Consider the following 15,594-nt stretch of genomic DNA (forward strand, 5'->3'; position numbering starts at 1 on the left):
GATCAGGAGGGCACAGTACAGGGGGGTCAGGAGGGCACAGTACAGGGGGGGATCAGGAGGGCTCAGTACAGGGGGGATTAGGAGGGCACAGTACAGGGGGGATCAGGAGGGCACATTACAGGGGTGATCAGGAGGGCACAGTACAGGGGGGTCAGGAGGGCACAGTAAAGGGGGGATCAGGAGGGCACAGTAAAGGGGGGATCAGGAGGGCACAGTAGAGGGGGGATCAGGAGGGCACAGTAGAGGGGGGATCAGGAGGGCACAGTACAGGAGGGATCTGGAGGGAACAGTACAGGGGGGATCAGGGGAGATCAGGAGGGCTCAGTACTGGGGGATCAGGAGGGCTCAGTACAGGGGGAGTCAGGAGGGCACAATACAGGGGGGAGTCAGGAGGGCACAGTACAGGGGGGGTCAGGAGGGCACAATACAGGGGGAGTCAGGAGGGCACAGTACAGGGGGAGTCAGGAGGGCACAGTACAGGGGGAGTCAGAAGGGCACAGTACAGGGGGAGTCAGGAGGGGACAGTACAGGGGGGGTCAGGAGGGCACAATACTGGGATCAGGGGGGCACAGTACAGGGGGGATCAGGAGGGCACAGTACAGGGGGGTCAGGAGGGCACAGTACAGGGGGGTCAGGAGGGCACAGTACAGGGGGAGTCAGGAGGGGACAGTACAGGGGGGGTCAGGAGGGCACAATACTGGGATCAGGGGGGCACAGTACAGGGGGGATCAGGAGGGCACAGTACAGGGGGGTCAGGAGGGCACAGTACAGGGGGGTCAGGAGGGCACAGTACAGGTTCTGGGATGCTGCCCGCGTCATCCCAGGACAGCTTAGTGAAAAGCGTGACTGTCAGAGCACATCCAGGACAGATGGCAGATATGATGTAATGTCAGAGTATCGATGCACCTGGGGCCCCTGGGCACTGCCATGCGTTAGGACAGCCATGATGGAGACTACAAGCGGAAGCTTCAACAGTCATGGCACCGGTATGGTCCACGGTTGTCACCATCAGGAAACCCACACTGACAGATGCCTTGCAGCCATCACTGGTGGTCATGTAGACAGGAAGTCGCTGCAAAGTGACACCAGCAACAAATATATGATAGACGGGTCTTTTGTGAAATATCCGTCATCCAGTTGGGGCTCCCATCCTGGAGGTGGTGTCACTGGTGTCAGGATGCTGAACCCTGAGCTCACACATTGCTGGCACAGCTGGGTGTCAGAAAGGAATGTGCTTGTGGTCAGAATCGATACACACCCCATGCATCTATACACACCCCATGCATCCGCCGTGCAGGAACAGGGAGAGAACAGATGGGTCACTGCACAATCCTACAATGCCGGGCTGGGCGAGGATATGAAAATAGGGGAGAGATTCCAAGAACAACAAATGTGGATTGGAGACATCCCCCCCGATGAGAGCCATGTGTTCTCAGCCCCCTCCTGTCACCGAAAACAATGAGCTGACCCCAAAAGCTTACTCTCGGAATGGAGGGTTAGAACCCTTTGGCAGATTTCCCTTCATTTCCTGTCCCATAGCCTCAAGAGGAAGTGAGAAAATCCCTCCAAAGTCACTGGAACTACCCACATAGACGAAAAATATATTTGAATTGCTACAATTTTGGCCGTATTCAATATATTTCAATAAATAAATATCTATATACTGTATGTTGAAATGCGATTTTATTACAAAATATGTGAAAAATATTTTTAAAAATAAATTTCAAATATACTGCATGTCTTTAAAAATACACATCAACATTTTTGGAATGCATTTACAAATTTATGTAAAAAAAAAATGACTTTTTTTGTGTGTTGAAAAAAAAATCTGAAGCATATATTTTTAAATAAATATATTTAAATATATAAATATTTAAATACGTTATTTTTAAAAATATATATTTTTTTTAAATATATCCTTCAGATTTTTTTTAACATATAAAAAAGTTGCTTTAACATATATTTTTAAACGCAATTCAACATGCAGTATATATATATATATATATATATATATATATATATATATATATATATATATATATATTTTTTTTTTTTTTTTTTTTAATTTATTTATTTATTATTATTATTTATTATTATTTTTAAATATATTTTGAAATATATTGAATATGGCAAAAATTGTAGCATTTTAAATATATGTCAATATATTTAGGAAGAATATTTGAAAAATATATTTCAAATATATGTAAATGCATTACAAAAATGTAGATTTGTATTTTTAAAGACATACAGTATATTTGAAATTTATCTTAAAAACTATTTTTCATATATTTTGTAATAAAAATGCATTTCATCATACAGTATATATATTCCTAGATTGTAAGGCCCTCGAACCCCTCGTGTATTGAATTGTTACTGTACTGTCGCCTGTTCTGTCTCCCATTCTAATGTACAGCGCTGAGCAAACTGTTGGCGCTATATAAATGCTGTATAATAATAATAATAATTAAAAAAAAAAATATATATATATATATATACACACACACACGCTATATATTTATTTATTTATATTTATTTATTTTTTATTTTTTTTAAAGGTTTTTTGTGTAGGTGAGATACCACCATGACGACCCTCTCAGCCTCGGCCACACCCCAATAATAATTTTGACAGGTTACATGTATCCCTTTAGGATCCTTCATACACAAGTAAGCTCTTGCAATACTGGTTCAGTCCAGCAGGGGGCAGCCATGTACCTCTGCAATGTTCCAATGATATGCTGCATTATGATCTATTTCGGGAACACACTTATTATGCGCTGCGCTAGATTCCTTTTTTTTCACCTGTATGTTTGTTATGTAAATTAGATTCAGGATATGTAAATGATATATAAATGATTCCCCGCAGGAATAAGGTGTGTGGCCCAGTTCTGAGCACTCACAGCCCCCCAGCGCTGAGCCCGTTATGAGTGATGCTTGGCTTTGTTTATTAAGGGGCCGGAGGGATGTCTGTGATCAGGGGCGGACTGACAACTCATGGGGCCCCCGGGCAATAGGGGATCATGGGGCCCCTGTGTCCTTGCCCAAACTCCAAAAAGCCTATGAAAAAGGTACCAGGGGCATCTCATGGGGCCCCCTACTGACCCTGGGCCCTCGGGCAGTGCCCCGAGTTTCCAAATGGTCAGTCCGCCCCGTCTGTGATATCTTGTAGCGGTCGGTACCCGGAAACACACCGGCAACACAACACGATGCCAATCCCTACAGTAACTGAGGAACAAACTTGGACAATATATTGGCAATCTTGACCATAAGTGGGCAACAAAATGGCAATGCTGGGAATTCTTGTTTAAGAAAGCAACAATTGTAACAATACGTAGGCAGCAAAGGGATATTACATGAGTAACAAATAGGTAATGGTGGCAATGCATGAACATGGAATTGCGGATAAATTTGGGCAACAGATGGGGAATCATGACAATATTTGGATATAGCAATAGATGGGCAACAAAAGGGCAATGATAATACATGGGCAATAAAGTTTAGGGTGAACCACTGGAGCCAAGTTGGCCTTCGCCTGCCCTCACCACCCCCTTACACTATTCCAGGCATTACCAGCACAGCCACTAGTGTTCATTCCAATACTGGAATGTGTCCTCTCAGTGGCTGCAGAAAACCCAACAAATGGGCAAAGGTGGCAACACATGGGCATCATGGAATCGTGACAATCGTGACAATAACGGGCACCAAATGGGGAATCATGACAATATTTGAGTATAGCAATAGACGGGCAACAAAAGGGCACTAAAGTTCAGGGTCAACCACTAGAGCCAAGTCTGACATTGCCCACCTTCACCGCCCCCCTACGCTATTCCAGGCATTACCAGCACACCCAATATTGTCCATCCCAATCCTGGCAAGTGTCCTCTCAGTGGCTGCAGAAAACCCAACAAATGAGCAATGGTGGCAACACATGGGCATTATGGAATCATGACAATATATGGTCACCAATGGGGAATCATGACAATATTTGAGTATAGCAATAGACGGGCAACACAATGGCAATGATATTACACGGACAATAAAGTTCAGTATTTGGGTATAGCAATGGGGGGGCAACAAAAGGGCAATGATAATACATGGGCAGTAAAGTTCAGGGTCAACCACTGGAGCTAGGTCTGCCATTGCCCACCTTCACCGCCCCCTTACACTATTCCAGGAACTACCAGCACACCCAATATTGTCCATCCCAATCCTGGCAAGTGTCCTCTCAGTGGCTGCAGAAAACCCAACAAATGGGCAATGGTGGCAACACATGGGCATCATTGGAATCCTGACAATATATGGGCACCAAATGGGGAATCATGACAATATTTGGCACCAAATGGGGAATCATGACAATATTTCGATATAGCAATAGACGGGCAACAAAAGGGCAAAGATAATACATGGGCAATAAAGTTCATGGTGAACCACTAGAGCCAAGTCTGCCATTGCCCACCTTCACCGTCCCCTTATGCTATTCCAGACACTACCAGCACACCCAATATTGTCCATGGCAATCCTGGCAAGTGTCCTCTCAGTAGGGGCAGAAAGCCCAACAAATGGGCAAAGGTGGCAACACATGGGCATCATGGAATGGTGACAATAATGGGCACCAAATGGGGAATCATGACAATATTTGGCACCAAATGGGGAATCATGACAATATTTGGCACCAAATGGGGAATCATGATAATTTTTTCAATATAGCAATAGACGGGCAACAAAAGGGCAATGATAATACATGGGCAATAAAGTTCAGGGTGAACCACTAGAGCCAAGTCTGCCATTGCCCACCTTCACCGTCCCCTTATGCTATTCCAGACACTACCAGCACACCCAATATTGTCCATGGCAATCCTGGCAAGTGTCCTCTCAGTGGGGGCACAACAAATGGGCAATGGTGGCAACACATGGGCATCACAGAATCGTGACAATATATGGGCACCAAATGGGACAGTAAAGTTCAGGGTCAACCACTGAAACCAAGTTTGCCATCGGCTACCTTCACCGCCCCTTACGCTATTCCAGGCATTACCACCCAATAGTGTCCATTTCAAATCCTCCTATATAAGTTGTACCAGTTTATCTGCACCCTCGCTTTCCAACAGCCATGTAAAATTTATACAGCTTGTCTAAGCTTTCAGAATGCAGGGGGCAGAGAGCCGAAGTTCCACTCTGCAGAGCCCAGTGAGGAGCGCTCTGAACCTCGATTGGAGGGAAGGAATCCCCCCCCCCCCTTCAGCAAAGCTGAGGCTATCAATCACAGACTGCGTGGTGGAGATCCTTCCCCTGTCACCTTTTATCTCTTGGTGTCAGGAAAATTTCGGATTCATGCTGATAGCAGAGGAAGGAGACAGCAGACAGAAGTAACACTCAATGCTTTGGACTGAGACAAGTACACACTATGGAGGGATGTGCTTTGTTCATTTTTCATGTCTGAGGCCCTAAACACAAATATTCATTTGGAATCCTGATTTCACATATTGGACGCATCCGTCATTCCGTTTTGCAATGGTTCCTATAGGTCCCTCCTCACGCCCCTCATTAATAGGTTACCCCGAGACCTGATGGCTGTGACCTTTGCCCCGGGCCCACCATTGCCTGCAAGGCCTTCCACAGCACCGGGGAATTTCCTGCAAATCTGATTTACGAAGCAAATGAACTGAAGAAAAAAACGTGCCCGGAATATTCCGCATGCCTGACCAGGTTTACTATCTGAAATCCACTTGTTGCTAAGTAAGAGGAGGTCACCACCCCTGTAAAAAACGGTTTTAGGGAGAAGGAAAGTGTCTCGGGGCGATTTTACGAGGATGGATGGCCATCTGTTTTTCCTGTCCATACAAAGGCCCAGAGAAGGTGTCTGCGGGGGGGGGAGGGGAATTTAGAAAATAAAATTGAAATATAATAGAGACGTAAGAATAAAGAAAGAAAAAGAATAAACTCTGAGAAAGAAAAAAGAATACATGCAGATTAAAAAAAAAAAAAAAAAGGCCGTTCTGTATGTCCGTTTACAGATGAAAAAAGGACCTCCGTGTATTTCTATGGACTAGCGGATGGAAATGGATGATCATCCGTTAATGTCCATTTTTTTTTTTGAATAGAAGAAAAACCTGTATTTTTTCCCTAAAAAAAAAAAAATTATGAATGTATACAATGTTAGAATATAGCTGTCTTCTGAAATTTGAATCTCAAAAAGAACAGAGTAAAATAAAACAGAATAGAATAGAAAAGAATAGAATAGAAAAAAAAATAGAATAGAATAAATATAACTGTCTTCCGAAATGTGAATCTCAAAAAGAACAGAGTAAAATAAAACAGAATAGAAAAGAATAGAATAGAAAAAATAGAATAGAAAAAAATAGAATAGAATAGACAAGAATAGATTAGAAAAAAAAAATAGAACAGAAAAAAAATAGAATAAAACAGAATAAATATAACTGTCTTCTGAAATTCGAATTTCAAAAAGAATAGAATAGAAAATAATAAAAATGGAATAGAAAATAAAGGAATAGAATAGTTTAGAATAGTTTGCCTTCCTCTGGATCAACTGTGGGTATAGGATTATAACTTTTTGTTATTTTTTTATTTAATGGTTGAACTGGATGGACTTTTGTCTATGTAGGCTCCACAACAACAAGACCAGACTCTGCAACTAGACTAGGCTCCACAACAAGACTAGGCTCTACAACAACGAGACCAGACTCTGCAACTAGACTAGGCTCCACAACAACAAGACCAGACTCTGCAACAAGACTAGGCTCCACAACAACAAGGCCAGACTCTGCAACTAGACTAGGCTCCCTAACTAGACTAGGCTCCACAACAAGACTAGGCTCCACAACAAGACTAGGCTCCACAACAAGACCAGGCTCCACAACAAGACCAGGCTCCACAACAAGACCAGGCTCCACAACAAGACTAGGCTCCACAACAAGACTAGGCTCCACAACAAGACTAGGCTCCACAACAAGACCAGGCTCCACAACAAGACCAGGCTCCACAACAAGACCAGGCTCCACAACAAGACCAGGCTCCACAACAAGACTAGGCTCCACAACAAGACTAGGCTCCACAACAAGACTAGGCTCCACAACAGGACTAGGCTCCACAACAACAAGACCAGATGCAGCAGGCCATGCAACAACAAGGTCACACTCTGCAACAGTAAAGCCAGGCTCTTCAACAAGTCAAAGCCCCACCACCAGTAGACCAGGCACAGTAGTAACCAGGCCATGCAAGAACAAGAAGAGACTGTGCAACAAGGCCACACTCTGTAACTAGACAAGGCCATGCAACAACACGATCAGACACTGCAGGAACAAGAACAGGTCATGCAACAAGGTCACACTTTGCAACAACAAGGCCAGGCTCTGCAAAAAGGCAAAGCCCCACAACAAGAAGATCAGGCATGGCAACAACAAAGCCAGGCACTACAGGAACGGGCCAAGAAATAGAAAGGCCGCCCTCCTCAACAACAAGACCAGAAAACTCTAACAACAAGACCAAGTTCTGAAAAATGAAGAGCAGGAGCTCCATCAACAAATCCAGGCCCCAAAACAACTGTAGCACTGCAACAACAGGACCAGGAACCTTACCAACAAAACCAGGCCCCAAAACAAGACCAGGCATGGCAACCAGATAAGTAAACTCCAGCAACAAAACTGGGTCCCCAAAACTAGACCTGACAAGGCGACAACAAGATGAGGAGCTCCAGCAACAACTCCAGGCCTAAAAAAAAGACCAGGTTCTGCAACAACAAGAACAGGAACTCTGACAACAAGAGCGGGCTCTGTAACAACAGGAGCAGGAACTCCAACAGTAAAGCCAAGCTGCAGATCCTGCAACAAGAGCAGGAATTCTAATAATAAGAGTGGGCTCTGCAACAACAACAGCAGGAACTTCAACAACAAAGCCAGGCTCTGCAAAAAGATAAAGCTCCACAACAAGAAGATCAGGGATGGCAACAAGACCAGGAACTACAAGAACAAGCCATGCAACAGAAAGGCCACACTCTGCAACAAGACCAAAACTCTAACAACAAGACCAAGTCTTGCAACAAGAAGACCAGGAGCTCCATCACGAATTCAGGCCCCAAAACAAGACCAGGCACTGCAAAAACAGGACCAGGAACCCTAACAACAAAACCAGGCCCCAAAACAAGGCCAGACATGGCAACAACAAGATGAGGAACTCCAACAACAAATCCAGGCCTCGAAAAAAGACCAGGCTCTGCATCATCAAGAGTAGGCTCTTCAAAAAGCAAAGCAGGAACTCCAACAAGAGTGGGCTCTGCATCGACATCAACAGGAACTCTAACAAAAAAACAAAGCCCCAAAACAAGTCCAGGCTCTGCAGCAAGAAGAGCAGGATTTCCAACAACAAGAGCAGGCTCTGCAACAACAGGGACAGGAACGCCAACAACAAAGCTAAGCCCCAAAGCAAGACCAAGCTCTGCAACAACAAGAACAGCAACTCCAACAACAAAGCAAAGCCCATAATCAAGACCAGGTTCTGCAACAACAAGAGCAGGAACTCCAAAAACAAAGCCAAGCTCTAATACAGGACCAGGTTCTGTAACAGCAAGAGCAGTAATTTCAACAAAAAAGTCAAGCTCCAATAGAAGACCGGGTTCTGCAACAACAAGAGCAGGAATTCCAACAAGAGCAGGCTCTGCAACAAGAGCAGGAACTCCAACAAAGCCAAGCCCCAAAACAAGACCAAGCTCTGCAACAAGTGCAGGAGCTCCAACAACAAAGCCAAGCCCCTATACAGGACCAGGTTCTGCAACAAGAGCAGGAGCTCCAACAACAAGAGCAGGCTCTGCAAGAACAGGAATAGGAACTCCAACAAAGCCAAGCCCCAAAATAAGACCAAGCTCTGCAACAACAAGAGCAGGAGCTTCAACAACAAAGCCAAGCTCCAATACAAGACCAGGTTCTGGAACAACAAGAGCAGGAGCTCCAACAACAAGAGCAGGCTCTGCAAGAACAGGAATTGGAACTCCAACAACAAGAGCAGGCTCTGCAACAAGAGCAGGAACTCCAACAACAAAGCCAAGCCCCAAAACAAGACCAAGCTCTGCAACAACAATAGCAGGAACTCCAACAAAGCCAAGCCCCAAAACAAGACCAGGTTCTGCAACAACAAGAGCAGAAACTCCAACAACGAAGCCAAGCTACAATACAAGACCAGGTTCTGTAACAGCAAGAGCAGTAACTTCAACAACAAGAGCAGGCCCTGCAACAGAAGCAGGAACTCCAACAACAAAGCCAAGCCCCAAAACAAGACCAAGTTCTGCAGCAACAAGAGCAGGAGCTCCAACAACAAAGCCAAGCTCCTATACAGGACCAGGTTCTGCAACAACAAGAGCAGGAACTCCAACAACAAAGCCAAGCTCCTATACAGGACCAGGTTCTGCAACAACAAGAGCAGGAACTCCAACAACAAAGCCAAGCTCTAATACAAGACCAGGTTCTGTAACAGCAAGAGCAGTAACTCCAACAAACAAGTTAGGCTCCATACAAGACCAGGTTCTCAACAACAAGAGCAGGAACTTTGACAACAAAGGCAGGCTCTGCAAGAACAGGAGCAGGAACTCCAACAACAAGAGCAGGCTCTGCAACAGAAGCAGGAACTCCAACAACAAAGCCAAGCCCCAAAACAAGACCAAGCTCTGCAACAACAAGAGCAGGAACTCCAAAAACAAAACCAAGCTCTAATACAAGACCAGGTTCTGTAACAACAAGAGCAGGAACTCCAACAACAAGAGCAGGCTCTGCAAAAACAGGAGCAGGAACTTCAGCAACAAGAGCAGGCTCTGCAAGAACAGGAGCAGGAACTCCAACAACAAAGCCAAGCCCCAAAACAAGAACAAGCTCTGCAACAACAAGAGCAGGAACTCCAACTAAATAGTCAAGCTCCAATACAAGACCAGGTTCTCCAACAACAACAGCAGGAACTCCAACAACAAGAGCAGGCCCTGCAACATTAGCAGGAATTCCAACAACAAGAGCAGGCTCTGCAACATGAGCAGGAACTCCAACAAGAGCAGGCTCTGCAAGAACAGGAGCAGGAACTCCAAAAACAAGAGCAGGCTCTGCAAGAACAGGAGCAGGAACTCCAACAACAAGAGCAAGCTCTGGAAGAACAGGAGCAGGAACTCCAAAAACAAGAGCAGGCTCTCCAAGAACAGGAGCAGGAAGTCCAACAACAAAGCTAAGCCCCAAAGCTAGACCAAGCTCTGCAACAACAAGAACAGGAACTCCAAAAACAAAGCCAAGATCCAGTACAAAACCAGGTTCTGTAACAGCAAGAACAGGAACTCCAACAAATTAGTCAAGCTCAGGAACAACAGGAGCAGGAACTTCAACAACAAAGCCAAGCCACAAAGCAAGACCAAGCTCTGCAGCAATAACAGCAGGAACCCCAACAAAAAAACTAGGCCCTAAAATAAGAGCAGATCCTGCAAAAAGTCCAGGACTCCAACAACAAAACCAAGCCTAAAAAAAAAACCAAGGCCAAGCTCTGCAATAAGACCAGACTACAACAACATAAGTGGGTTCTGCAGCAACAAGACCAAGCTCTGCAATATGAACATGACTTACATCAATCAGTTTCAGAATACAACCAGGCACAGCAGAACGCAGCCTCCGCCGTCGTGTTTTTCCCGTGTGTCTTTTGGAAACTGATCCCAGTGTAAGGTAGACCATTTTCGAAGGCGAAAGCTTTCTTTTCACAAGTGCCAAGCCTGGTGTTTTTTTATGGGGCAGCCATTAAAATTGGAAGGGAACACTGTCCAGGAAGAGAAACCACAGCTTTCAATGGGCTGAACTGCAGAGCGATCGCTGAATAATAGGCGGCAGGCGGTTTAAATATCAGGGAAAGCACAACACATCAGCAGACTGTCTGCAGTGGTCTCCAGAGAAACATTACAAGTGCCAGCTGGACCAGGTCACAGCAGTCTCACTCGCTGCCTCTGAGAGGGAATTCGAACTTGTAAAAAGAGAGAGAGAAAAAAAAGAAAACAGGGAAGTCTTTCATTATGAAGAGAGGGACGAAGAATGCTTGAGAGGGTGGAATGTAAAAATAACAACTGTAATGTTTTATTGATGAGGGTGATTGACTGTATAGGAAACGGAGGAGACCTCTGCGCCCATCTCTCCCAGGGTCCCTTGAACCTCAGCACAGGTCAGGCAAGATGATGGATTTAAGGAACAGTTGATTATGAACCATGAAGAAAAGAAAATATGGTGATCGTCTACAGCACCTATTCTCAACCAGGGCGCTACGGAACCCAAGGGTTTCTCCAGGGGTTGCTAGGGACTTCTCTGACCTTGTATCTTAGGTAAGTAACCACTGACACCAATAATCTGTAAAGGAGGGATTCTTCCCATTGACCACAAATGTAAGGAGCATTCTTCTGAAACGACCTCTAGATTTCTCTAGTTAGAGGCTGAGTGGCAGCCTGGGGATGAGTCAGCTTGGGAGTGAGGCAGTGAGTTCACCTCAGGACAGGCTGGGAGGTTCGAAAGGATCAGGGTTTCAGGAGCCCTCCTACCCTTCCAGAAACTTAGAGAACTTTCTGAAAGAGAGGCAGGGGAGAGGAGGAGTCGCAGATCTGCATGTTTGAGGGACCTTGGCCAATCCCTTTGCAGGAAGCTGGGCATGGTGAACAAGGTAACCCTTAAAAGTGGCAAAGCCTGTGCAGCAGCTATTCTCAACCAGGGTGCTACGGAACCCAAGGGTTTCTCCAGGGGTTGCTAAGGACTTCCCTGACCTTGTATCTTAGGTAAGTAACCACTGACACCAATCTGCAAAGGAGGGATTCTTCCCATTGACCACAAATGTAAGAAGCATTCTTCTGTAACGACCTCTAGATTTCTCTAGTTAGAGGCTGAGTGGCAGCCTGGGGATGACTCAGCTTGGGAGTGAGTTCATCTCAGGACAGGCTGGGAGGTTTGAATGGGTCAGGGTTTCAGGAGCCCTCCTACCCTTCCAGAAACTTAGAGAACTTTCTGAAAGAGAGGCAGGGGAGAGGAGGAGTCGCAGATCTGCATGTTTTAGGGACCTTGGCCAATCCCTTTGCAGGAACCTGGGCATGGTGAACAAGGTAACCCTTAAAAGTGGCAAAGCCTGTGCAGCAGCTATTCTCGACCTGGGCGCTACGGAACCCAAGGGTTTCTCCAGGGGTTGCTAAGGACTTCCCTGACCTTGTATCTTAGGTAAGCAACCACTGACACCAATCTGCAAAGGAGGGATTCTTCCCATTGACCACAAATGTAAGGAGCATTCTTCTGAAACGACCTCTAGATTTCTCTAGTTAGAGGCTGAGTGGCAGCCTGGGGATGAGTCAGCTTGGGAGTGAGGCAGTGAGTTCACCTCAGGACAGGCTGGGAGGTTCGATTGAGTCAGGGTTTCAGGAGAACTCCTACCCTTCCAGAACATAGAGAACTTTCTGAAAGAGAGGCAGGGGAGAGGAGGTGTTGCAGATCTGAATGTTTGAGGGACCTTGCCTTGGCCAATCCCCTGGCAGGAGGCTGGGCATGTTTACCAATGTAACCCTTAAAAGTGGCAAAGCCTGTGCAGTAGTGTGCAGTGTCGGGTGAAAGATGGATTGAGGTAAAGGCTGGAGCATGGAGCCTGGGAGGGGGCCCCAGGGAGGAGGCTTACCTACAGGCAGTTTGCAGGAAACGAGGCTCTCCACTGTGCTACCGTCTCCTGGTGAGGACATGCTGAGCAGCAGGGAAGAAGCCAGCCCAGCGAAAGGCCTGAAGGCAGCCATCAACCCTCTGACAGGAAAGGACAGTGTGAGTACTCTTACACCCCCTGGGCCAGATAAGGGGAGAGGACAGTCAGGTGCAAGACCCAACGAGCATCTCATCTGGGACGGTTTCTAAACTAACAGTTCTTGCACCCCCTTGCCCAGGGAATACCCTCAGTGCAGCTGGGTCAAGAGGAGTAATCATCCGAGGTCTGAAGAGGTACACTAGGAAGAATCTTTAGAGCTCTTCGAGGAAAGAAACACACTTATGTGCACAGTTGCTAAGGAGTTTGTCCTTAAGGCTGTAGTTCCTCAGCCATCCCATGTACCCCTGGACCCCATCCAAGTTTAACCCCTAAATAAAACTACAAAACCAAGCTCAAGGACTGTTCTTTGACTCCGGTGTGCAAAGTGTGGAGAGGTGCATGTTGCCTGGCTATGCAGAGCTTGAGGTGGACCAAAAAACTCAGCGATTCCTAAGGGGGTAGTGCTACACTTCCAGGTGCTTTAGAAGTTATGGTCAAAAAAGGGGATATCCACCATATATGGAGGACTTGCCAAAGTCCGATAGCAAGGTCCCTCCCATCCTACAATGACAGATGCTTTAGAGGTTGTGGTCAGAAAGGTCATGTACTCTATATTTGGTGGTGTCATGACTCTGTCCTCGGCAGAGGTGTTAGGAGACCTGGCACCCCTGCCAGTACCTTGCATGGCCGCAGAAGTTCACATCGGCTCAAATTTGGCACCAAACTGCCTTTATAAGAAAGCCCTGCACTACACTTAGGTGCTGGTTGATCTCTGGCTTCCCAGTACCTTGTTCCTGTGCTATTGTGATCTGTGATTTCTTGTTAATGACTCGGTTTGCTCCTGGACCTGTCTGCTCTGTTTAACCCCGACCTGACCCCAGTTTGTCTAACGGATCTTCTCTCCTGCTCTCTGTTTATGACCTTGGCTACCCCTTTTGACTACGTCTGCTCCGATCCCCGCCTGGTACCCGACCTTGGCTCGAACTGGTTCTCCTGTGATCCTCTGTCCTCTGGAAGACCTGCATACCTCGCACAGGCACCCCCTGCCTGCAGACCCCATGTCAGTGCATCAGCTGTGCTCCTGGGTGGACCACCAAGCAAGCACTCACACAGGCGACCTGTGCAATTCTGGGCCTGACTCCTGCTGTCCCACCTTCAGGGAAGTCTGGAACATAGCCGCAAGGGAGGCAAGTCCACCTATCACATACCTGGTGACAGAGGCCAATGGAGAGAGGGCTTCCCATTGGCCTCTGTCACCAGGTACATGATAGGTGGACTTGCCCAAGTCTGATAGCAAGGTCCCTTAGGTCCTTCAATAAGAGATGCTTTAGTGGTTGTGGTGTGAAAGGGGATGTTCACCGTATTTGGACAACTTGCCCTAGTCTAAAAGCAAGGTCCCTCCTGTTCTCTAAAGACAAATGCTTTAGAGGTTGTGGTCAGAAAGGGGATATCCACCATATTTGGAGGACTTGCCAAAGTCTGATAGCAATGTCCCTCCCGTCCTACAATGACAAATACTTAAGAGGTTGTGGTCAGAAAGGTGATGTATTCTATATTTGGTGGACTTGCCCAGGTCTGATAGCACGGGCCCTCCTGTCCTACAATGACAGATGCTTTAGAGGTTATGGTCAGAAAGGGGATATCCACATATTTTGAGGACTTGCCAAAGTCTGATAGCAAGGTCCCTCCTGCCCTACAATGACAGATGCTTTAGAGCTTGTGATCAGAAAGGTGATGTACTCCATATTTGGTGGACTTGCCCAAGTCTGATAGCAAGGTCCCTCACGTCCTTCAATAAGGGATGCCTTAGAGCTTGTGGTCTGAAAGGGGATGTTCACCATATTTGGACAACTTGCCCTAGTCTAAAAGCAAGGTCCCTCCTGTTCTGTAAAGACAAATGCTTTAGAGGTTGTGGTCTGAAAGGAGATATCCTCCATATTTGGTGGACTTGCCCATGTCTGATCTCTTTTGGTGGAATTTGGGGACTTATCCACACTCCTATCTATTCCAAAAAACCCTGAAATGTTGCTTTTGCACCATCCAGTTCCAAGCGCTACATTTGCTCGATAAAAGCTTGCTACTCTTCTTTATCAGAGCCAAACAGTCGATTGCCAAGCATGGAGGAAACCTATAGCTGATCTATCAGAAGTTACAATATGCATGCCCACAGTTCCTGCTAGCATCGTAGGAGGGCACACTAAGCTTTACGTTTCTACGTGTCCTGAACTGCCTTCTCTGTCTGGTTCTCCCACTTATTTTTGGTCAATTACTCTCATTGTATCCCCAGGTCCCTAAGCTCACAGTCCATCCAGAGGCAGGCAAAACCTGCATAAAATTTGGTCTAATTTGCTCCAACAGGGAAAATGTTTCTTTCTATGACAAGCCAAAAATATGTAAGCTATTCCAATATAAGCACTTCTCCCGATGCTGACTCCCCTCAATCACGTGGGGTGCTCCATCTGACAAGGCCATGCTTCCGGCAGATGAATCTTCCTGATCTCCTAGGGCAGGGGGTCTCCAAACCCTCTAAACAAAGGGCCAGTTTATTGTTCTTCAATCTTTAGGGAGGCCGGCCTGTCCTGCCATCAGTGGGAGTAAATAGTGCCCCATTTTCTGTATTGAGGGGAGGAATAGTGCCCTGTTGTTAGTGACAGTGGGAGGAATAGTGCCCCATTATTGGTGTTCGTGGGAGGGATGGTGACCCATCATTGGTGTCACTGGAAGGAATAGTGCCTCATCATTGGTGTCATTGAGAGGAATAGTGCCCCATCATTGGTGTCAGTATGAGGAACAGTGTCCTATCATTGGTGT

At 46.3% G+C, this 15,594-nt stretch overlaps 1 protein-coding gene and 1 pseudogene across 2 annotated transcripts in view; one reads left to right on the forward strand and one right to left on the reverse strand.

Annotated features, from left to right (window-relative positions):
* PLEKHG5 (pleckstrin homology and RhoGEF domain containing G5) overlaps positions 1–15,594 on the reverse strand; it is a 362,885-nt gene that overhangs the window by 159,797 nt on the left and 187,494 nt on the right. The window lies entirely within an intron of this gene.
* LOC149434550 (uncharacterized) lies at positions 7,698–10,411 on the forward strand (annotated as a pseudogene).

Source organism: Staurois parvus, unplaced genomic scaffold (assembly GCF_062004578.1).
Source record: "Staurois parvus isolate SC_StPar_1 unplaced genomic scaffold, SC_StPar_1.0 ptg001740l, whole genome shotgun sequence".
Taxonomy (NCBI): Eukaryota; Metazoa; Chordata; class Amphibia; order Anura; family Ranidae; genus Staurois; species Staurois parvus.